This window comes from Odocoileus virginianus, unplaced genomic scaffold (assembly GCF_023699985.2).
Source record: "Odocoileus virginianus isolate 20LAN1187 ecotype Illinois unplaced genomic scaffold, Ovbor_1.2 Unplaced_Contig_2, whole genome shotgun sequence".
Classification (NCBI taxonomy): domain Eukaryota; kingdom Metazoa; phylum Chordata; class Mammalia; order Artiodactyla; family Cervidae; genus Odocoileus; species Odocoileus virginianus.
This window is the reverse complement of record NW_027224319.1, coordinates 2,423,195-2,447,057: the sequence shown is the minus strand read 5'-3', so window position 1 is coordinate 2,447,057 and position 23,863 is coordinate 2,423,195. Positions and strand designations below refer to the sequence as shown.

The window sequence follows — 23,863 nt, the reverse complement described above, 5'->3', positions numbered from 1 at the left end:
CTGAGTTCCCGTGACTCCTGCCGGGTCGGGCCAGGCCCTCCACAGCTGCCCTGGGAGGAACTCACCGTCACCTTGGACAGATCCACTAGCACTTGGGGCCCCCCTCAGCCCCTCCTTGGATTCTCTCTGCCTACTCCCGGCACTCCAGACCTAGAACTTTGACCCAGCCCTTCCCAGCATGCCGCCACTCTCCAGTCCTCTCCTAGCTGCAGAGGGGTGTTTCCCTAAAACTCATAAGATTGCTAGAGCCCTCCAACAGCTTAGCCACTGTATGTGGACTGCAATTCAGACTCCTCCTGGGGGTCCTCTAGGCCTGCCCTCAAGAGTCCTGCTGAGGAGGTATCCCCCTGCCTGCGTAGCCTACTTGGGGGTCTCACTCACCCCTCCCCAGCCCACTGCCTTCCTCATTCTTCCTTAGCTCCATCAGGGCCACTTGCCCCTTGCCCCCACCCCCATCTGCGCAGAACACTCTCCCCAGACCTGCCCCCCGTGCCTTGCCCCAGACCTCTGCATGGCTGGCTGCTTCCACCACAGGGACCTCCGGTCAAAAGTCCCCTCTTTAGGGGCTTCCCACCACACCTACCCTGCTCTGCTTTGCTTTATTCAGTGCTGGCCATGTCCAGAAGCCATCTTTTGTATTTATTTGCTCAACTGTATGGGAGCAGGTCCCGTGTGTTTCATTCTCAAGGGTACCCCAAGGTGAATCAGAGCATAACAAAGAGTGCACACAGAAGATGCTCAGTAAATACTCATAAACAGGGAAAGAGGTAGTTGAGCAAGCCCTGCCCCCAAGCATCCTTTGTTGTTGTTGTTGGGTCGCTAAGTTGTGTCCAACTCTGCCACCCCATGGATTGCAGCATGCCAGGCTTCCCTGTCCTTCACCATCTCCCAGAATTTGCTCAAACCCATGTCCATTGAGTCAGTGATGCCATCCAACCATCTCATCCTCTGTCATCCCGTTCTCTTGCCCTCAGTCTTTCCTAGGTCTTTATCCCACATCAGGGTCTCTTCCAATGAAGAGCTCATGCATCTTTGGTATTATATAATAAAGGAGGTTGAGCCCCAGTGGTGAAAACACTAAATCTTTGCCAACCTTGTGAGCCTGGGAAGCTTTTCAGCCCATCTCGGGAAGAGGAGGAGGGGTGGGTGTCACCTCCTGTTCCTGTGGATGGCTCATAGATGGCTCTCCTCAACCTCCTTCTGCACCCACGCCTGTCAAAAGCTGCCGGGTTTAAACACCCATGTTTCTGTTCCGCATTATTGATTGTTTAATATTCAAGAGATGGCATTAAATAAATATGTGCACGATTATGTAATGTGTTTGGAAACAATCTGGTTGGTCCCAAAGTGCTTGAGCAAGAAACAGAACTTCAGTGAGGCGAGAGATCTGGGTGATCTCCAAGGGCTGAGGACAGAGGCACGTGGCCTGTCTGCCTGTCTCCTCCTCCCCCTGTTTGGCTCTGGACTCCCTCATCTTCCTTGGTGCAGGCTGGGTGGGGTAAGTAGGAAGTGAGCTCAGAATCTCTGAGTTGCACCCTGGATCTCCCAACTCCTGGCTGGTAGCTATTTCTTTCTGGGTCTCCGTGTTCTCACCTGTGAAAAGGGGCCGATGACACCTTCTAAGATCAGAGGAGATGCTGACTTGAGCTCTGACTCAGAGGCTGTTCTTTCGGAAAGTAAGTTGGGTCTGATGCTCAAAGATAAGCAGTGTGACCTCTGGTCCCTGACAGCTGTGGGTCTCGGGTTACAGGCAAGGACTTTGAGGTCCACAGGTATACAATGCAAGGCGGGTCGAGCAAGGCGTTAACAGAAGCCCAAAGAAAGGGATTTGGAGAACAGAAGATGTGGTTAATCCCAGCTAGGAGTCAGAGAAACTTCACAGAGCTCCCACAGGGGCTGGCTCTGGAAGGCTGGATGGCATTGTGACCCTGGAGAGACAGCTAACTGTCTCATTTAACTAACATGCACTAGACAACTAGGCATCTATTTATTCAACTGAGCACCTACTATCTTCCAGCTACTCTGCTAAGCACTTCACATGGATCATCTCTGCTTGACCTTGACAAGAAAGAGACGCTGCTGCCGCCCCATTTCACTGACGAGGGACCCGAGACTCAGTTCACTAATTGCAGGGATGCTGCCTTCCTTCCATGATGCCTTCTCACTCCGCTCTCCATTCAAACACAAAGACGTGAGGGGGAGTTTCCCACACCTGCACCGTGGTGCATAAATAATTTACGTGTCCCCGCCAGAGCGGCAGAGGGAAGGCGGCTGCCATCAACCACTGCTCTCCTGCTCGGCAGACCATCCATCAGCACCCCTCCACCCGTGCTGTCCTCCCAGGTCTCCCCCACCTCCAGCCCCCCCATACCCCAGTCTCCAACTCACCCCATCCACGTCTTCTGGTTAAATGAAAGGCATCAGGGTTTGGAAAATGGGGCCCATGTCTTGCCGCCTCTGGGGGCTGGGTGACGAAGTTCAGCTCTGGAAAAGGGGAGAAGGCATCAGTTAGGGGTGGGTGACCCCACGGGGACTCAAGTCAGGAAGGAGTTGGGAAGGGAACAGTGGTGGGGCATGTCCATATGTGCCGGCACTGGGCTAGCGCCAGGGTCAGGGGGGTGGGGATGGGAGAGAAGAAGGAGGACTCTGCCCCTGCCTTCTCCATCAAGACTCGCTTGGGTGGGCTTCACCACCTCCCAGGCCCCATCTCAGGGGAACCAGTCTACCCTCCAGGAGAGTGTTAGGGTGAGGTCTCCCTGTCCTCTGATGGCTGGTGTGGCCTGCGAGGGCAGAGGAAGTGAGGCAGAGTGATCATAGGCCTGTGCTCAGGAGAAGGACAGAGGCCCTGGGAGGCTGGTGGCTGGACCTTTCCAACCCTCTGTTTCCCCATCTGCAGGACAGAGATAATAATACCTATTTTTATGTGCACTCATGTACATGGGCGATGTATGTGAGCAGTTCTATCACATGTGTAGTGTTATGCAAACACAGTCACAAGCAAGATACAGAACTGTTCTGTCACCATAAGCTTCCTTGGGCTGCCCCACTGAAGCCACCCCCACCCAGCTGCATCCCTTGTTGTTCTTGGTCAGTTGCTGAGTCATATCTGACTTTTTGTGACCCCGTGGACTGCAGTCCTGGAGTTTGCTCAAATTCAAGTCCACTGAGCAGGTGATACTGTCTAACTATCTCATCCTCTGTCATCCCCTTCTTTTGCCTTTAGTCTTTCCCAGCATCAGGATCTTTGCCAATGAATCGGCTCTTAACACCAGGTGGTCAGAGTGTTGAAGCTTCAGCTTCAGCACTGAGCCACCAGGCAAGCCCCCTGGCAGTCATGAATCTGTATAATGTTGTTTCTTCAATGATGTCTATAAACGGAATCATGCTATATGTGACCTTCTGGGATGGCTTTTTAAACACAGTGCAATTCTGTGGAGATTCATCAGGTTGTTGTGTGTGTAGGTGGTTCAATGCTTTTTAGGTGAGTACCACTTCATGATGTGGGGGGACCACAGGTAGCTTAATCAACCATTAAAGGACATCTGGGTTACTTCCAGTTTTTGATTAATATGAGTAAAGCTGCTATAAACCTTTGTGTACAGAGTTTTTGTGTGAACATAAGTTTACATTTATTTGGCATGGATGCTCAATAGGACAATTGGGTCATACGGTAGTTCTATATTTAGGTTTTTTTTTTTTTTTTAAAGAAACTCCCAAACTCTTTTTTAGGGTGGTTGTACCATTTTACATTCTCATCTACAATGTATGAGTGATGCAGTTTTTCTGCATTCTCATCAGCAGTTGGTGTGATCATTTTTTATTTTAGCTGTTCTGATAGGTGTGTAATAATATCTCACTGCGGTTTTAATTTGCCTGTCTTTGATGGCTAATGATGTTGAACATCTTTTCATGCGCTTGTTTTCCATCTGTATATTCTCTTCATAGAAATGTCTCTCCGTGACTTATATCCATTTTCTAATTGGATTTTTTTTTAGTGGTTGAATTTGGAGAGTTTCTTTTATACTTATTAGATATCAGTACTTTGTTATATTTTGTGGTTTGCAAATATTTTCTCCCAGTCTGTAGCTTTTCTTCATCTTCTTAACAAGTTTCTTTGTTGTTTTTGCAGATCATGAGCTTTTAATTTTGTGAAGTCCCAATTATCTTTTTTTTTTTCTTTTATGGATCATGTTTGGTGTCAAGTTTAATAATTATTTAGTCCTAGATCCTGGAGAGTTTCCTCTTACATTTTTCCCCTAAAAGTTTTATAGTTTTACATTTTATATTTAAGACTATGATCCATTCTGAGTTAATTTTGTATAAGGTGTGAGATTTAGATATGATTTTTCTTTTTTTGCCTATGGATGTCCAATTGCTTCAGCATCACTTGTTGAAAAAGTTATCATCTTGCCTCCATTGAATTGCTTTTGTGTCTTTGTCAAAAATCAGTTGGGCTTGTTTGCATGTATCTATTTCTCAATCTTTTATTCCCTCCATTGATCTACATGTCATCTCTCTGTTGATACCACAAAGTCTTGATTTCTATATAATAAATCTTGAAATCAGGTAGACTGACTCTTCTTACTTTATTCTTCTTTTTCAAAACTGTTTCAGCTATTTTAGCTTCTCTGCTGTTCCATATAAGTTTTATAATAATCTTCACTACATCTATAAAAATTTGTTGGGATCTTAATAGAAATTGCAGAGACTAACATTTTTACTGTGGTGAGGCTTCCAATCCATCCTAGATCTTCTTTGATTTCTTTCATCAGCTTTTTTTTTCTCAGCATACAAATCTTGTATGTGTTTTGTTAAATTTACACCTAATTATTTCACTTCTGAGTGATTGTAAATGGCATAACATTTTTAATTATGGTGCACCCATGTTCCCTGATAGTATATAGAAATGCAAAAGATTTTTGTATGTTTATCTTGTATCCTGTGACTTTCCTGAAATCACTCATTAGCTCCAGGAGGTTTTTCTTTTTTTCCCTTTGATAGATTCTTTGGGATTTTTCCTGTAGACAATGAAGTTATCTGCAAATGGGGGCAATTTATTTCTTCCTGTCCAACCTGCCCTTTTCTTGTCTTGTCTTACTGAATTGGCTAAAATTTACAGCATTATTTGAATATAAGTGGTGAGAGCTGACGTCCTTGCCTTATTCTGTTTTAGGAGCAGTCATTCAGTCTTTAACCATTAAGATAATATTAGCTTAGTGTTTTGCAGATGTTCTTTATCAAGTTGAGCAAAATCCCTTATATTTCTATGTTTCTGAGCATTATACCATGAGTGGCTGTTGAATTCTATCAAATGCTTTTCCTGCATTAGTGGACATACTGCATGATTTTTCTTTAGACCATTAGCATGGTAGATTATGTTAATTGATTTTTTATTTTTGGAAGAAACATCCTTTTATTTTACATATTTTTGTTAAGACATTTAAAATCCATGTGTTAAATTTTAGGAATATTCAACAAGTGACAACTCATTGATAAACTGGTACAAAGTAACATGTCACTGATATTTGCTGTAACCCAAGAACAAGCTCATTTGTATGAAGTAAGCAAACATCATTCAGGAAATGCCTTTGGGAAATTATTTAACATGAAACTTTAATACATAGGAAGGTGAAAGTCACTCAGTCATGTCTGACTCTTTGCGACCCCATGGAATTCTCTGGGCTGGAATACTAGAGTGGGTAGCCTTTCCCTTCTCCAGGGGATTTTTTGCCCAACCCAGGGATCGAACCCAGGTCTCCCGCATTGCAGGTGGATTCTTTACCAGCTGAGCCACAAGGGAAGCCCTTAATACATAGGAAGCCATTAGATAATCATTAACACATATCAGATATACTGAACACTATCAAAGTGGATTCAGTTACTGTTTGCAATTTAAATTCTAAACACAGAGGTATATCAGGGAGTTAATTGATTTATAAATGTTGAACCAACTTTGCATTCCTGGAATAAACCCTACTTGGTCATGATGCATAATTGCTTTTCATATATCACTGAATTTTATTTGCTAAAGTTTCATTAAAGATTTTCACATCTACATTGATGAGGAATGTTGGACCCTAGTCTTGTGTGTGTGTGTGTGTGTGTGTGTGTGTGTGTGTGTGTTATATTTTCTTTGTCTGGTTTTGATATCAGGGTCATTCTAGCTTCAAAAAATGAATTGAAAGTGTTCCTTCCTCTGCTACTTACTGGAAGACACTGTGTAGAACTGGTGTTAATTTTTAAAGCATTTGGTAAAATTGTCCAGTGAAACTATCTGATCTGGGGTTTTCTTTGTAGGATATTTAAAATTTAAAAATTCAAATTTTGCAATAGTTATAGTGCTACTCAAATTATGTTTCATATTGGGTAAGTTGTAGTAGTTTTCATTTTTTGAGAAATTGGTTCATCTCGTTTAGGTTGTCAAAGTCCTGTGCATAGAGTTATTCATAGTATTCCTTTACCCTCCAATTGTATATCTGCAGGGTCTATAGTGATGTCACATTTCATTTTCAATTTTGGTAACTTCCCTCTTTCCCTTCCTTTTTTGCCCATTAGTCTTGCTAAAATTTTGCCAATGTTATTGATATTTTAAAGGTACGACTCTCCAGTTTCACTGATTTATCTCCATTCATTTTCTGTTTTCAATTTTATTGATTTCTGCTCTTATCTCTATTATTTCCTTCATCCTGCTTGATTTGAGTTTGTTTGGTTTTTCCTTTTCTAGCTTGTCAATATGGGAACTTAAATCATTGATTTGAGGCTTTTCTCTTTGCTGACTATGCATCTAGTACTATAAATTTCCCTCTCAGCACCACTTAGGTATGTCACACACATTCTGACATGTGATACTTTAATTTTATTTTTTTATTAACTCTGACTGCACAGCATGTGGGATCTTAGTTCCCTGACCATGGATCAAACCTGTGCCCCCTGCATTGGATGCACAGAGTCTTAACAACTGGACTGCCAGTAAAGTCTCCTGTGATATTTTTATTTTAATTCAGTTCAAAATAGTTTAAAATTTTCAAATTATACTTTATCATTGACTCATGGATTATTTAGATGTGCATTATTTAATTTCCAAGTAGTTGGGAGATTTTTCTGTTTTCTTTCTGTTACTGATTTCTAGCTTTATTTTACTGCAGTTGGAGAACATATCCTTTTGATTTAAATTCTAATTTTGCTGAGGTTCGATTTATGTCCCAGCATATGGTATATTGTGGCGTATGTTCTGTGGACACTTGAAAATAATGAGTCCTATAAACGTTGATTTGATCCTGTTGGTTGATGATGTTGTTGAGTTCTCTATCCTTGCTCTGACACTCTATCTAATTGCTCTGTCCATTATTGAGAGAGAGGTGTTGGAGTCTCCAGCTGTAATTGTACTCAGTTCCATTAGCTTTTTCTTCTCATATTTTACAGCTCCATTGCTTAATGCATATATATTTAGAATTGCTACATCTTCTTGGTGGTTGGACTCTTCATCATTATATAATATTCCTTCCCAACTCTAGTAATTTTCTTTGCTCTGAGGTCTACAGTATCTGATTTTTATACAGCTACTCCTACTTCCATTTGATTCATGTTGGTATGATATATATTTTGTTTATTCTTTTACTTTCAACCTGCCTGTGTGTGCATGTGTCCATATGGGCGCTCAGTTGTGTATGACTCTTTGCGACCCCATGGACTGTAGCCTGCCAGGCTCCTCTGTCCATGGAATTTTCCAGGCAAGAATACTGGAGCAGGTTGCCATTTCCTACTCCAGAGGATCTTCCTGACCCAGGGATCAAACCCACATCTCTTGCATCTCCTGCATTGGCAGGCAGATTCTCTACCACTAGCGCCACCTGGGAAACCCCCCTCAACCTGTCTGTATCATTATATTTGAAGTGAGTTTCTTATAGATAGTATATAGTCAGGTCATGATTTTCAAACCACTTTGTCAATATCTGTCTTTTAACTGGTGTACTTAAACTGTTGACATTTCATATCATTATTGATGTGCTAAGTTTAAGTGTACAATTTTAACTTTTGCTTGCTATTTTTTCTTTCTACATACACTTAAAACTACATCAGAAAGTGTTACAATTTTTGTTTTAGTCATCGAATATAATTTAGAAAAGTTGAGAAGGGAAAGAAAGGGCCAATTGCATTTACCCACATTTTTGCTTACCATATTCTTTTTTCTTTCCTGATATTCAAAGATTCACTTTTTATTGTTTCGTTTCTGTTTGGAAACCTTCTTTTAGCATTCTTTTAGGGTGGGTCTTCTGGCAACAAATTCTCTGTTTTTCTTCATTATGAGAATGTCCTGATTTCCCCTTCGTTCTTGAAGAATATTTTCCCTGGATATTAGGTTCTGAATTGACAGTTCTTTCTTCTCAGCATCTGAAAACTGTTGTGTCACTTCCTTCTGGCCCCCGTGGCTTCTGATGAGAAAGTCACTGTCATTTGAATTGTTTCCCCCTTACAGAAGAGGTGTCATTTCTCTCTCACTGCTTTCAAGATTTTTTTGTTCTGTTTTTAGTTTCAGAAGTTTAACTGTTTTGTATCTTGGTGTGGATTTTATTGAGTTCATTTTCTTTGGAGTTTTGCTCAGCTTCACAAATCTGTAGATTCATGTTGTTTGCCAAATCTGGGAAGTTTTCAGCCACTGTTTCTTCAAGTTTTTTTTTTCAGTTCCATTTCCTCTCTTGTTCCTTTCCAGTAGTAATGACACAAACATTAAATCTTTTGTTACAGCCTCACAAGTCTCTGAGGCTGTGTTTTTCATTTCTCTTGTGTCTATTTTCTCTTGGTTATTCAGATTAGGTAATTCAGATTATTTCTATTGTCCTATATTCCTGTTCAGTGATTCTCTCCTCTGTCCCCTCCAGCCCTCAATTAAGCACATCCACTGATTTTTTTTTCTTTTAAACTTCAGTTTTCATATTTTTCAGTTCTAAAATTTCCATTCAGTTCTTCTCTATCCTTATTTTTCTTTGCTGATACACTATTTTTTTTTTTCATTTGTTTCCAGTGTGTTCATAGTTGTTCCTTGGAGCATTTTTATGATGACTGCTTTAAAATCTTAGCCAGTTAATTCCAACATCTCTGTCATATTGGTGTTGGCTTCTATTGATTGTCTTTTTTTTCATTCAGTTTGAGATCTTCCTCATTCTTGTTATAAGTGAATTTCTACTGATACTTGGGTATCTGGGGCATTATGTTAGGAGACGCTAGATCTCATTTAAACTTTGTGTTTTAGCTGGCTTCCTCTGACACTACTCCAGCTGAGAAAGGGGGCTGGCTGGGAAATCAGGCTCCCCATCAGGCGCTCACTGATACCTCCACGGCTGAAAGGGGTAGATTTGCCTTGTCACAGCTTCCAGTATGGTCTCTCCACCAGCATGACAGGGACTGGGGTGAGGTCTTGTTAGCACCCAGTGGGGAATGAAAGTCCTGGATCCTACCTGGCCTCCTCTGACACCACCCCCATGGGGCCCTTGAGATGCTTCATTACAGTCTGGTGAAGGGGGAAGGCTAACCTCCCCACTGGATCTTTGCTGGCGTGAGTGGAGCCTCGGTGTTTTCTACGGTGTTTGGTTAGAGCCGAGCAGTTTTTGTTGGTAAGTATCTGTTCTGCCGGCGCTTCTCAGGTGGCGCGAGTGGTAAAAGAACCTGCCTACCAATGCAGGAGACTTACGAGAGTCAAGTTCGATCCCTGGGTCTGGAAGATCCCCTGGAGGGCGGCATGGCAACCCACTCCAGTATTCTTGCCTGGAAAATCCCACTGACAGAGGAGCCTGGTGGGCTACAGTCCATAGGGTCACAAAGAGTTGGATGCAACTGAAGTGACTTAGCACACGTGCATGTCTGTTCTGCTAGGCTGCCCTTTTCTTGCTTTTTTTTAGATAAAGAAACCAGGTTTCTGTCAGGGCACTTTTGTTCGTTTTTTGCCTGCCCATTAGCATTTCCTCATTTCTAGCTTCTTCAGCTCCAACTCTGGGCTGTATGAGGCAAAAAGAAACCCCCCATTCACCAGGAACTCATCACTATGCTGTTTCTTGGGTCCCCAGGTCCCAAGAAGCAGGTCTGCATTCTCTCTATCTTTTAGAGTTTTCTTATGTTTATTTTACATAAATGACTAGGGTTCTCACTTGTGCCTAGGAACAAGTACCTCTATTCCACCGTCCATGAAGCAGAAGCCTACCTGAGCCCTCTTAACAAGTGCTTTTAGCTCTCTGGAGTTTTCTAGGACCACCTCTATCTTCTTAACACAGCTAAACAGATCAGATATTCTAAGATGCCCGTTATTTTCCATGGACTCCCAGCTTTCTACCTGACCCAGGTGAATGCCTACCTCTCCAGTCAGGGACAAGAAGAACTCTAGGCTTTCAGGAGGCCTTTTCTTTCAAAGCTGTAGGTGGCGATGGGTGACCTGGAGCAGAGCCCCAAAGATGCCGATTTGTTACAACTAGAAATCCAGTCAGGCAATCTGTTTCAGGGGCTTCAGGTTCAACCTTGTGAGGTCTCTTCAGGGGAATGCAGGAATCTGGGCCGTGTCGGTAATCAAAAACGACTTAAGCCAGGGTGTTAAAGTTCATAACTTTGTCTCACTCCCCACCACGGCTGGCTCCTCCCTCCGGGACTGTGTATTACCTTTTACAAGAGGCTCCCAAGTTGGCACCTGACTTCCTTCCCTACCCAGCTCTGGGAGGCAGCAAGCAGCCACCACATTTGATGTGCTAAGTACCTGGCTTCCAGAGGTCAGAGACCTACCCAAGACCGCTTGGTTCCATACTGACAGAGCCAGGTTCACACCCAGGTCTTGTGACTCTGGCATCAAGGTCATTTTCCAGGCCCCAAATCTTCTCTGTATTTTTCTATCTAAGTCAAAATGGTTCTCAAAGTGTGGTCCACATGCCCAAGGGTTCCCCCAAGATTCTTACAGAGGATGCTGAGAGATCAAAACCACCTTCCGAGTAACACTTAAGACATTATTTACCACCTTCACTGGGTTGATGTTTGCACTTCTGGTGCAAAAGCAGGAGTGAGTAAAACTGCTTGTGCCTTAGCGGGAATCAAGGGAGTGGCACCAAATTGTACCAGGCGTCATCGTATTCCTCATCACCACACGTGGGGAGCAAAAAATGCCAGCTTCATCCTGGAATGTCCGAGATGAAGTGGTAAAAATGACTAACTTTATTAGCTCCTGCAAGAACACGGAAAGGGAAGTGTTTGCGTAAGCCCTTACATTGTAACACAAGAATGACGACTGTTGTGAGCATTTGCATTGTGAACTGAAATTGCCTATTTTCACCAAATGCTTTTTTTTTTAAAACATAAAAAGAACAACCGACAGACACCTGATGGTTATTCAGACGTGGGTATCTGGCAGACATTTTCTCAAAAGCAAACAAAGTGAGCCTATCACTTTGAGGAAAACAATTGGCAGTATGTGTTGTCAATGGTAAAATGTGAGCTTCCAAAGTGAAAATTAGAATTGTGGAAGGCTTATGTGTGCCATCATGAACTTGACAGCCCCCTGCTACCAAGAGATATTTCTGATGAGGTCAGTGGTAAGACAAAAAATGTTCTTTTTTGATATTGTATAGTGAAATGTGCAAATATTTGGAAAGTCTGCATAACTCAATGAGCCAATATTTTCTAAATGACCAACGCAGGATGTTACCAAACCATGCATGAGTAAAAAAAAAATTAATCAAAGTGTAAGAAAAAATAGACTAGAATGTACAATACGAAAAGTTCGTTGACATTGCTTCAGATTCTTCATTGAAACTAATTTTTAAGATTCTGAGTTGAATTGTGTCCCTCCTAAAGTTCATATTTTGAAGTCTTTACCTCCCAGTACCTCAGAATATAACTGTATTTGGCGACAAGGCCCTTTAAAGAGGGATTAAGTTAAAATGTTAAATTTCCCTTAGACTGCAAGGAGATCAAACCAGTCAATCCTAAAGGAAACAATCCTGAATATTCATTGGAAGGACTGTTGCTGAAGCTCCAATACTTCGGCCACCTAATGTAAAGAGCTGCTTCACTGGAAAAGACCATGATCCTGGGAAAGACTAAAGGCAGGAGGAGAAGGGGACGACAAAGGATGAGAGGTTAGGTAGCATCACTGACTCAATCAACATGAATTTGAGCAAACTCCAGATGTGGAGGGCAGAGGAGCTTGGCTTGCTACAGTCCATGAAGTTGCAAATAGTTGGACATGATTCAGCAGCTGAACAACACAACAACAAGTTAAAATGAAGACATTAAATGGGCCCTAATCCAGTCAAGGCTGTATACTGTCACCCTGCTTATTTAACCTATATGCAGAGTACATCAAGAGAAACGCTGGGCTGGAGGAGGCACAAGCTGGAATCGAGATTGCCAGGAGAAATGTCAATAACCTCAGATATACAGATGACACCACCCTTATGGCAGAAAGTGAAGAGGAACTAAAAAGCCTCTTGATGAAGGTGAAAGAGGAGAGTGAAAAAGGTGGCTTAAAGCTCAACATTCAGAAAACTAAGATCATGGCATCTGGTCCCATCACTTCATGGGAAATAGATGGGGAGACAGTGGAAACAGTGTCAAACTTTGTTTTTTTGGGCTCCAAGATCACTGCAGATGGTGACTGCAGCCATGAAATTAAAAGACTCTTACTCCTTGGAAGGAAAGTTATGACCAACCTAGATAGCATATTAAAAAGCAGAGACATTACTTTGCCAACAAAGGTTGCCATCTGGTCAAGGCTATGGTTTTTCCAGTGGTCATGTATGGATGTGAGAGTTGGACTGTGAGGAAAGCTGAGCACCGAAAAATTGATGCTTTTGAACTATGGTGTTGGAGAAGACTCTTGAGAGTCCCTTGGACTGCAAGGAGATCCAACCAGTCCATCCTAAAGGAGATCAGTCCTGGGTGTTCATTGGAAGGACTGATGCTGAAGCTGAAACTCCAATACTTTGGCCACCTGATGCAAAGAACTGACTCACTGGAAAAGACCCTGATGCTGGGAGGGATTGGGGGCAGGAGGAGAAGGGGACGACAGAGGATGAGATGGCTGGATGGCATCACCAACTCGATGGGCATGAGTTTGAGTAAACTCCGGGAGTTGGTGATGGACAGGGAGGCCTGGCGTGCTGCGATTCATGGGGTCGCAAAGAGTCGGACACGACTGAGCGACTGAACTGAACTGACTGAATCCAATCTGATTAGTGTCCTTATAAGAAGGGAGAATTTGGACACACAGAGAGAGACCAGGGCTATTCAAGCAGAGGAAGAACCCTGTGGGGATATAGCAAGAAGACAGCCATCTGCAAGCCAAAAAGAGAGGCCAGCGTGCCTTGATCTTGGACTTTTAACTGCCATAAAATTGAGAAAACAGGTTTCTGTTGTTCAAGTCATTCAGTGTGTGGTATTTGGTTACGGCAGCCCTGTAACTGAGCAAGACCCTGTGGGGCCTTCTTGGGGACAGACACCCCTACCATGTCCCCCCACCCTAACTTATCAAAAAGCTTTAGTTTCTTAGGCCTTTGCCAAGTTCCAAGGAACAGATTTAATCAGAGAAGAAAAGGCAGCCACAAAGGAAAATGGTCAAGCAAGACAAAATAATAATAGTTCAGCCATGATACAAAGTCCAAGACCTTTAATTCCTCTTCAAGGGGTCTAGGTGATATCCTGAGCCATACCCTTGTGTTGTTTTGCAGACACTAAAATCATCTCCAAGTAGAAGAAGTTAAATGCATGTTGACCATCAGTACACAGACCCCAGACCACTTGGAACTAGAAGGATGATGAGGTTACCTCCTGAAAAATCACCCTATTATCTCACCACTGTCAGCAGAAGAATGTTGCCCATGCTGATCTACCAACAACCCTTACCCTTAACAAAGACTTTCAAAACCCTTTGCCAAAAGCCATTGAGGAGTTCAGAGCTTCTGAACATGAGCTGCCCGTTCTCCTTTTTTGGCACTACATTGGGTGTCTTGCAATAAACGCTATACTTGCTTGTATACAACCTGGTGTCAATAGACTGGCTTATTAACTGTGTGTGGATGAGTGGGACCAAGTTTGGTTGGATACCAGCCATAACTAACATGATATCACTTGTTGAGTTTGGGTGTAGTATCAAAGGAGAAGATCTACAATTATCTGAACAGCTATTAGAATCCTCCTCCCTTTCCCACAACATATCTCTGTGAGGCAGGAATTTCTTCATACACAGTAACCAAAACATCCTAGGCAGCATACTGAATGCATAAGCAGATGAAAATCCAGCTGTCTTCAATTAAGTAATTAAAGAGACTCGAAAACATAAAGCAACACTACTCTTCTAGGCGTTTTTTTTTTTTGGAAAATAGTTATTTTTCATAAAGTATGTTATCATAATGGATTTACTATTGCTATTTTTAAAAGAATTAATATGTAAGTATCATTACTATCTCCACTTTGACTTCAAATATATGGTAAATATGGGGAGACAATATTCATATAATCATGACTCTTGGAGGTTCTCAGTCATTTTTAAGAAGGTAAAAAGGTCCTGAGACAGAAAGTTTGAGGACAGCTGATTGAGGTCAGTTTTTCCCCAATTACATCAATCAAACATGACTGTCAAGATGATTACTATCTCTCCTTTAATCAATGTCATTTTTTCTTAATAGCTTGCTTGATTAAAACTTAAACACAGTTATTTTAAAAGGAAAACCAGGGGCACTCACCACAAATAGACAACCACAACAGAAAAATTATAACAGGATGTCGTGATGTTCAGTGGATTCTATTGCCTGCCTTATACCCTAAGTCCAAAATGTGTTTGCTATCTACCCAGAGTTTAGCCAGTATTCAGGCGGAGTGCGTGTGTGCTCGGTCATGTCCGACTCTTGTGGCCCCTTGGACGTAGCCCACCAGGCTCCTCAGTCCATGGGATTCTCCAGGCAAGAATCCTGGGTGGGTTACCATTTCCTCCTACAGGGGATCTTCCTGAACCAGGGATTGAACCCACGCCTCCTGCACTGGCAGGTGGGTTCTTTACCACGGAGCCACCTGGGAAGGGAGTGGTGTAAAAATACACTAGTTCCAGAAAGAAACCTTTGCCTTGAGGTAACCTGGAGGACTGAAAGAGAACTGGAAATGGATGAGTTTTCTCACCAGGTGATGGGCTGTTATTTCATACTACCTAGAAGGAAATGGCAACCCACTCCAGTGTTCTTGCCTGGAGAATCCCAGGGAACGGCGGAGCCTGGTGGGCTGCCGTCTATGGGGTCGCACAGAGTCGGACACGACTGAAGCGACTTAGCAGCAGCAGCAGCAACAGTATCCTCTTAGGTACCATCAAAGGTATACACTCCACACTTAGGGATGCTCAGATTTAACTGCATTGAGGCTAAAAGGTAGGGGCAGTGGTTCCTGTCACAAATAGTGCTTCTGCCTCCTTGGAGGCACATAGTGGAGAGAGTTCTACTCTTGTTCCCAAGCCCAAAACACTGACCTCGGCAGCTGAGTTTGAGAGATGAGAAACAGCACATTCTAGCTCAAGCAAGCCCTCAAGATGCTGTGTGTAGCCCTCCTCCAAAACCAAATCAGCTCATGGCCCGTGGAAACCTCAGTTCAATCGTGTGCATGTTCCACTCTGAATTTCACCTCTTCCCAAATCTGTTTTAAACTCCGCTATTCCTTTTCTAGGTGACAGTGGCATTGCTAAGAATGTTTCCAGCAATACTGATTGCAAGAGCTCTCTGGAGACAACCCACATGTTCACCAGAATGAATCCGCAGACTGCGATATCCTCATGTCAGGGAATATTATACAGCCATGCAAAAGCACCAATGCCAGGAGCCACAACCACAAAGACAAATCTGAGAAACACAGTGTCTCCCAGAATGAGCAAGATTCAGGAGATCACACGCCACACAATGCCATTTTAAAGAACGAAAGCCAAAGCGAAGCTAAACAACAGGCACTTAAGCATACATACACAAGATAAAAACTTTTTTAAAAAAAAGCATATGGGAATTCTCTGTACTTTCTGTTCAATTTTTCTGTGAACCTAAAACTTCTCTAAAAAATACAGTCTATAGAAAAAAAAAAAGCAAGGAAATGATAAACAGTATGGTCATTTCCTCTGGATGAGGCGGGGGTCAGGGTGGGGACAACTCACACAAGAATGTGAAAATTATTGGTAACATTCTAAGTCCACAATATACATTGCATTACTAAATTGACATATATGCCACATAATTTCCTCTGTATGCAACAAATATAATACTAAAAAAACAAAATAAAGGAAAATATGCTCAGCTTCTTACCCAATCATTTTGCCTCTTAAGAACTTACTCTAGGGACTTCCCTGGTGGTACAGTGGTTAATAATCTGCCTGCTAATGTAGGAGACGCAGGTTCAGTCCCCGGTCTGGGAAGATTCCACATGCTTTGGGGCAGCTAAGCCCATATGCCATAACCACTGAAGCCTGTGGGCCCTAAAGCCTGTGCTCTACAACAAGAGAAGCTGCTGCATTGAGAAGCCCGCACACTGCAACTAGAGAGAGTAGTTTATGCTCACTGCAACGAGAGAAAACCCGTCTGTGGTAACAAAGACCCAGCACAGCCAAAAAATTAAAAAATAAAAATAAAAAAGAACTTACTCTAATAGAAGTACTCATAAATGCAAAAATATTTCAACCTTATCGATGCTGATCATGGTGTTTCTCTTTTTAAATCATGGCAATAATCTGGACACAATCTAAATTTCTAATCTAGAAGGTTAGTTACGTAAGTTACTGGGAAGTCGTTGGTCAGAATATTATGCATCAATCAAAAAAAAATCACATTTCCAAATACTTTTTAATGGCCCAGGAAAATAGCTTAATAACCTGAAGTGAAACATGCAGAGTAGGGAACAGAAATAAAACAAGATCTTGATTTTTATGACCTACAACAAGCAATTTATTATGTTTATAACCTAGAAAAGAAATAGTAATGTTTAAAGATATACTATTTCTCATACGTCAACACTGTGGGGCTTAAGGTTTTGGTTCTTCTATGAAACATCTCTGTTTCCCTGTTTTCTCTAGTAAACATACATGGAGGAAAACATGTTCAGCTTCATACTCAATCATTTTGCTTCCTGAGAATTTATTCTAGGGACTTCCCTGGTGGTCTAGCAGTTAAAATGCAGCAGATCCCGGTCTGGGATCCCTGTAAGCTTGCACATACGTCAGTCAGGAAGAGGGGCTTGCCAGACTAATGGGCTTACATACCGTGCAGCTCCCTCACAGCCCCCTCCCCTCAAATGATTATCCCACTGTGTCCTGAGGCTGGAGCTTATTAGTCTGAGAAGCCCCCGTCAGCCTGACTCCACCAAGGGGCAGAGGAGGGAGATCAGGAGGCCTCATCACATCCCCTCCCTCCTAGCTTTCAGCATCCCCACTGAAGACCAAAGACCTTCTCGGTGTCCCTCGCCCTCTTCAGTCTGACCCCTCCTTCCCTGGGCCCACCCACTGGACAGGTAACCCTGTCCAGAATTACCTACAGGGAACAGAGGAAGGACCAGGTCCCCAGGTTTTCCTGGCTCTGCCCTGGCCACTGGCCTACCCCACCCCTATATGGGGCCAGCACCTGGGACGGCTCAGCTCCAGGTCCCAAAGGCGGGCCTCCACTTTCCCCTCCCTAGAGATGGAAACCAGCCCCAAAGTCCTCCTCCACATGTGCATCTCCTTCCTCGATGAAGCCTGTGAAACTGATGAGGGACGGCCTCTGAGCCTCGCTGCTCTGTTTAACAAGTGGGGAGGTGGAGGCTCTTGGAGGGAAGACTGGGTATTTGAGGGCACACAGCGAAAGGTGACCGAGCTGGGATTTGAACCCAGGCTGCGTGCGTGGCTCTCCTTGCTGGTAGATTCTGCTGCCCTACGTGCCAGACCCACCACCTCTACCGGCGAGCGCTGTGCACTTGTGCGATGGCCTCTTCGAGTCAAAAATAAACTGACGCTCAGTTTTGCTCTGCCATCTGCCGCACCAACTCTGCAGCAGGAATACTGGCTTGCTGCAGAGAGGGTGCGCTCCCACGGCGTGGTCAGAACTGAACAGTGAGCTGGCCTGTCTGGGGGCCACGGAGGGGACAGGGCCTCGGGGCAGGGTAGGCGGCAGAGGGGCCAGGGCAGGCACAATCCTCGGCAGATGGTGGGGGGAGAGCTGTGGGCTGTGTATCAGCATTCCATGGTCAATGCTGACCACCACTGAGGCTGGGTGTCCTCGGGCAAGCCTTCTGCCCTCCACTGAGTCTCAGTTTCCCCGCTACAAGAGGTTGGGTCATTTGATTCTTCTCAGGCTTGACAAGGTCATATTCTACAGCTGCAGTTCTCCGGACGCTGCCTGCCCATTCCTGGTCCTTTGGGGTCGACAGCAGCCAGCAGGGAGGAGAGAGGATTTTTAGAGAGAGGGACCGACTGGCCCAAGGTCATGCCATTCCTACCAACATCAACAACCATGATAATGATGCGGTAATCTCAGAGATGACATTTGCAACCCGACAGGGGTCAGACTGAGGGGGCCAAGGGGCACACTGAGAGGGTCTTTGGTCTTCAGCTGAAAGCTGGGAGGGAGCGGATGTGGTAAGCCTTCCTGCCTCCCCTCCTCTGACCCTTGGTAGAGTCGGGCTGATGGGAGCTTCTCAGACGAAGATCCAGCCTCAGGGGACAGTGGGATAATCATTTGAGGAGAGGAGGCGGTGAGGGTAATCTAGAGATGGGTACTTGGACAGCGGTAACTTTCCTAGAGTGACGTGGAGAGTTCATATCTGAATCCAGGACTGTGTAGCCTCAGATGTTTTGTTCTAATCATCACACATGCCAGGAAGAAAGAACTAAGAGCGGACTGAAAGTCTAGTGAGAGAATGGCTATGGAAGGACATTGATTCACTCACTCAATCTTTCAGACTCTATTGAAATCAACTGATTTGTCATATTCTAACCTGGGTGCTGAGGGTACACTAGTGCAGTGCACCAGCTCTGGAATTTCGGGGACCTGGGCTCAAATCTAGGTTCCAGCCATGTGCCAGCTGTGTGACACGGGCAGGTGATTCAACCTCTCCTGACCTCTGCTTTGCTGCCTGTCAAACGGAGGATTATGGTGAAAGTGTCGGCTGCTCAGTCGTGTCTGATGCTCTGTGACCCTGTGGACTGTGGCCCACCAGGCTCCTCTACCCATGGCTCCTGGAATGGGTAGTCATTTTCTTCTCCAAAGGTTCTTCCCAACCCAGGGATTGAACCCAGTCTTCCTGCAATGCAGGTGGATTCTTTACCATCCGAGCTACCAGGCTTGTTGGGAGAGTAAGCAGGCACATGTGTCTGTGTAATTGCCCCCTATGGGTCAGCTATAAGATGATGGTGAAATCAGCGCTGGACACTGGGCGGGGATATGTGGCAGTAATACTATCGTTTTTTAGCCTGTCTTATCACTTAGGCCAGTTGGTGGTTAAAATAAATAACTGTGAGTTCCAGAGGAGTTTAAATTTGCATTTTCCCCTACTTTTCCTTCCTCTCTCTCTTCTTCCCTCCTCTGCCTTCCTTTTTTTCCCCATCCACCCAAAACCCCAGCCCTCTGCTCCTTGCCAGATTCTGTGCTGGACACAGGGACATAGAGACGACAAGACTCTGCCCTCACGGAGCTCTCAGGACCCAGGAGGGATTGAGGAGGTAGACCAGGGAACCACATAGCTCAGTGAGGTGGACAAAGGCCAGCACGACAGACAGCAGGGGAGTATGAGGTGGGGCACTTGACCTTGCTCAGTGATACTGCAACTAAGGGAAGGGAGTTAAGAGTCAGAAAAGTCAGGTCACCTGCTTCAGGCCACACTGCAAATAAATGGTTGTCCTGACTCCAAATTTAATATGATTTCCGGCATCCTTACATGTGGTCACAGTCTGTGAAGAGCCTCAAGGAAATAATAATAACAATGACTTCCATTGCGAGCTAGGTCTTGGGGAACTCAGCCCAAGGGAGTCTTTCGTGGCTGACTAGCCACAGAGAATAGAGCCTCTGAAGTTTCAATAGTAAGAACAACTGAAGAGTTGAGAACAACACGAAAGCAATAAATTTCTTCTCAGAATTAAAAGCTAAGCAGATAGTAGAAATGTGACAAGACACTTTACTGAAGAATAAGTTGGCAAGTAGGGCATTTTACCTTGCTGCAGATTATTTTTTTAAATTTTCTCAGCCATCTCAAGATTAATTTAACCACATAACAATCTCTTTAACATAGAAATAAATTAGGTCCTAATTCTAAAAATCAGATTTTTGTTTTGTTTGTTTTCAGAAAGCACGTTTTTCTCATTTCTCTGAGATTCTTTCTTCTCCAAGATCTGGTGCAATCTGAGATGTAGATCTTTTATCTGCTGGGCTTAAAACCTTCTACTTTCCAGAAGGACACATTCTAAATGCTCCAATGAAAGTTAACCAGAATCCAGGTTTCGATATTCAGAAATTCACTTTATAGAAACCCTGTCAAGACTTAATTCCAGGAACTCAAACTGTCTGGGCACCAACATCACACTGCTGTTCAATTGGCGGGGATAAATGTCACCCCCGAAGTCTACCCAATGAGCTGCAGAAGAGTTTTAAATAGTAGGAAGTCCATGCTGGGTGAGGTCATGGCGAAAAGGAAGGGGAAACAGTCACAGTCGCTCTGGGAGAGAAGAAAGCTGTTAGGCAGAGAGGCCAAGACCTGATGCAGAGCAGAGCACAAACTCCAATCAGGCCAGGCGGCCGGCAGGATGTGACTCAGACTGCTGCTCCGTTGGCTGAATGGGCAGTCTGGCCTTTCTTGACCCTGGTCAAGCGCGTTTAAGGCTCAGAGAGGGCTGAGGTTGGTGGGAATGCCTGTGGATCCCGTCTCCCTCCAGTCTCCTCTATGCCTATTTCCCTCTGGACTATGCAAGACAGCACAGCGTCTCATTGAGCAGACTCCAGCCAGAGGCCGCCGACATGCAAAGTCACCAGAGTGACTATGCAAATATTTTCTATTCTCCCCTCACCCCCGCTCACAACTCCCAAGGGGAGCTCTGATTCCTAATTAGTTCACAGGACAGGAAGTCAAGTACCGGATGGAAGAACAGTTAGTGAATTCTGTGAGGAAAGAGGAAAGACACAGCTCCCTGGAGAAGTAGGTGGTGTGGTTTTAGGACCAGGCGAGGCAGAAGCAAGGGGATTCCCAGGTAGCTCAGTAGTAAAGAAAGCGCCTGCCGATGGAGGAGTTGCAGGAGCAGAGGGTCTGATCCTTGGGTCGGGAAGATCCCCTGGATGAGGAAATGGTAACCCACTCCAGTATTCTTGCCTGGAGGGTCCTATGGATAGAGAAGCCTGGCGGGCTACAGTCCATATAGGGTCACAAAGAGTTAGACACAACTGAGCAACTGGGATCCCCAGGCAGAGGCGAATGGATGCCCACGCACTGCAGCACAGTAAAGATGGGGCAAGAGGCCCAGCCTCAGCAGCTCAGATCTGAGGACCTGCATCACCGTGGCTGCCACCTACAAAGTATGCTCCTTAATACCCTGTCCTTTCGCTTTAATGCTCAGTCCCCACGGGCAGCCTCCATGGGCCCAGTTCTGCAGTAGGAAGTAGTTTTGAATTTTTGTATAAAGAAACATTCCCCCTAAAACATGTTTCTATTTTATGTGAGCTTGTATTCAGAAATAGATTTTTCTTTCTTCTTATCAGAAATCAAGACTTTCGGTTTCTAACCCAGCAATTGGACACAACTGCTCACCATTATGCTTCATTTGAAAAAGAAGAAAATGTATCATAGTTACCTGTTTTGCTTTGTCTAAGGACCCCAGCCGGCTGTAGAGGGGGAGTTTCGACGGCTGGTGCAGAAGGCTGGGTCTGTGAGCGTCCTGGCCCTGCAGCCCAGTTTCCCCACCTGTAAGTGGTGGGGAACGCCAGCCTCTGCTTGGCTGCAGGAAGCAAGGCATGAGGGCTGGGCTGGGCCAGGCCGGCTCTCTAGGGCCCTCAGCAAATGGAAGCGAAGGAACACTAGCCTTGTTTTTGAACAATGTCACAAAGTTGCATAAGGAGCGTAGCTGCATTTATCGTGGGGTCTGATTCTGGCTTTCTGGAGCAATCCTTTGCAGCGTTCCTACAGCCTGAGAGGGAACACCCTTCCCACGGCCTCAGTGTCGGCTGGTGACTCAGAGCATTGGCAAGAGGTGTGGCTGGGAAACCACTTAGGCATCAGTATGGAATTGGACAGATTTGCCCCCAGTGGCGCTGCTCTGGAAAGGAAAGGGGAAGGCGGCCCTGCCCTCTCCTGCAAGGTGAGTGGGGCACCAGGGAGCAGCTTCCATCAGAAACCCCTCCCTGCCAACGTGGCTGACCGCCGAGCCTAAAGCACATGATGGCACAGGCTCCAGGGCTGGCAGGGGTAGGGGTGGGGTTCGAATCCCACCTGGGGGTGCTCTCCCTCTGGAATGGGTCCAAAGTACCCCCCACCCGACCTGACACTCATATTGGGAACGCAATATGGAATACGCATAGCCAGTGCACTGGGTGCTCTACTAAGCCTTGGCCCACCCTCGGGAAGATGGATTCTTAACGCCCATTTTACAAATGAGGAAGCTGAGGCTGAGAGCCTGTCACACTGCCACCCGAGGCAGAGCTGGGATTCCAACAGAATGGGGCCAGTGCACTGAAAACTTCCCAAGACCCCCAAACGGGTGTCTGTGGGGAGCGGGAGAAATGTCCCGGAAATGCAACTGCTGGGGCCACGACAGCTCTGGGTGAAGGCGCTCATGTGGGGCAAGTGCTGTTTTTTTAAGGACTTTCTCTGTGTTGTCTCATTTATGTTTTATGTTCTCTGCAGCGGGAGCTGGTATTTCTACCTCACAGGTGAGGCGGATGTTAAGTTGCTTCCCAAGGCCATCCAGACACTGTCCTGACCGTTCCCTCCGAGACCCCTGGCCTCCAGCTCCACATCTGTGCAATGGGGACTTGAAGTCACAGCCTCTGAGAAGGTCAGGGTTAACCGAGGGAACGGAAGGGAAATGCTTTAGCAACTGCAAAACGCCGCCCGAATACTAAGGAGTATTATTATTTACTAAAATAGCTTAGTGGGGCGAGCGCAAGCAAGGCTGAGAATGACAAGGTTCTGGATTCAATCCTAGATTTGGCAGAATGCTTAAGCGGCTTTACTCCTAGAACTGGAAGCCCCTGAGAGCAGGGATCTTCTCTGGTTTGCCTCAGTCTCCCCAGGTCCCAGCTCTAGGTATAGTACAGAAAGAAAGAGTCCTTAAAAAATCTTGGCTGGACTAGTCACGATTAATTCAGGACAGCGGGAGAGGGTGGAAGGGAAGAAAAATAGACTCAAGGGCTGGAGGTGGCCTCGGGGTAATCAGAAAATTGATCTTCCAGGTGGGGTCACTTTTGAGAATAAAAAGGGCATTTTTAGTAATCACGATAAGCCAGGACTATTCTAGGCCAACCACAACATATGATCACCCTATTTGCTAATCATTTCATCTGATCCCCATGTTGCGAGGGAAACTGAGTCCCAGTAGGAGGCACCAGAATCTGATGCTGGGAAAGACTGAAGGCAAAAGGAGAAGAGGGCAGCAGAGGATGAGATGGTTGGATAGCATCACCGATTCAATGGACATGAACTTGGGCAAACTCTGGGAGATGGTGAGGGACAGGGAGGCCTGGCGTGCTGCAGCCCATGGGGTTGCAAAGAGTCAGACACGACTGACTGAACAACAACAACAGGAGGCACGGAGCCCGGTGGAACCCAGAGTCCCTGGTACCCTCATAGGCCTGCTCTAAAAGGAGCAGCTAGGAGTGGGTGGAGCTTGCTTTTTGGGCCTGCAGCTCGCTGGAAGGAA

The 23,863-nt window shown here is 45.0% G+C and overlaps 1 protein-coding gene across 12 annotated transcripts in view; it reads right to left on the bottom strand.

Moving 5' to 3' along the window:
• Window positions 1-23,863, bottom strand: part of ATP2B2 (ATPase plasma membrane Ca2+ transporting 2) — a 368,357-nt gene that overhangs the window by 201,606 nt on the left and 142,888 nt on the right. For all 12 annotated transcript variants that reach the window (XM_070463331.1, XM_070463334.1, XM_070463335.1 and 9 more), the window contains one exon: window positions 2,389-2,484. The gene's annotated coding sequence lies outside the window, so the exon portion shown is untranslated. The remainder of the gene's footprint in view (window positions 1-2,388; window positions 2,485-23,863) is intronic.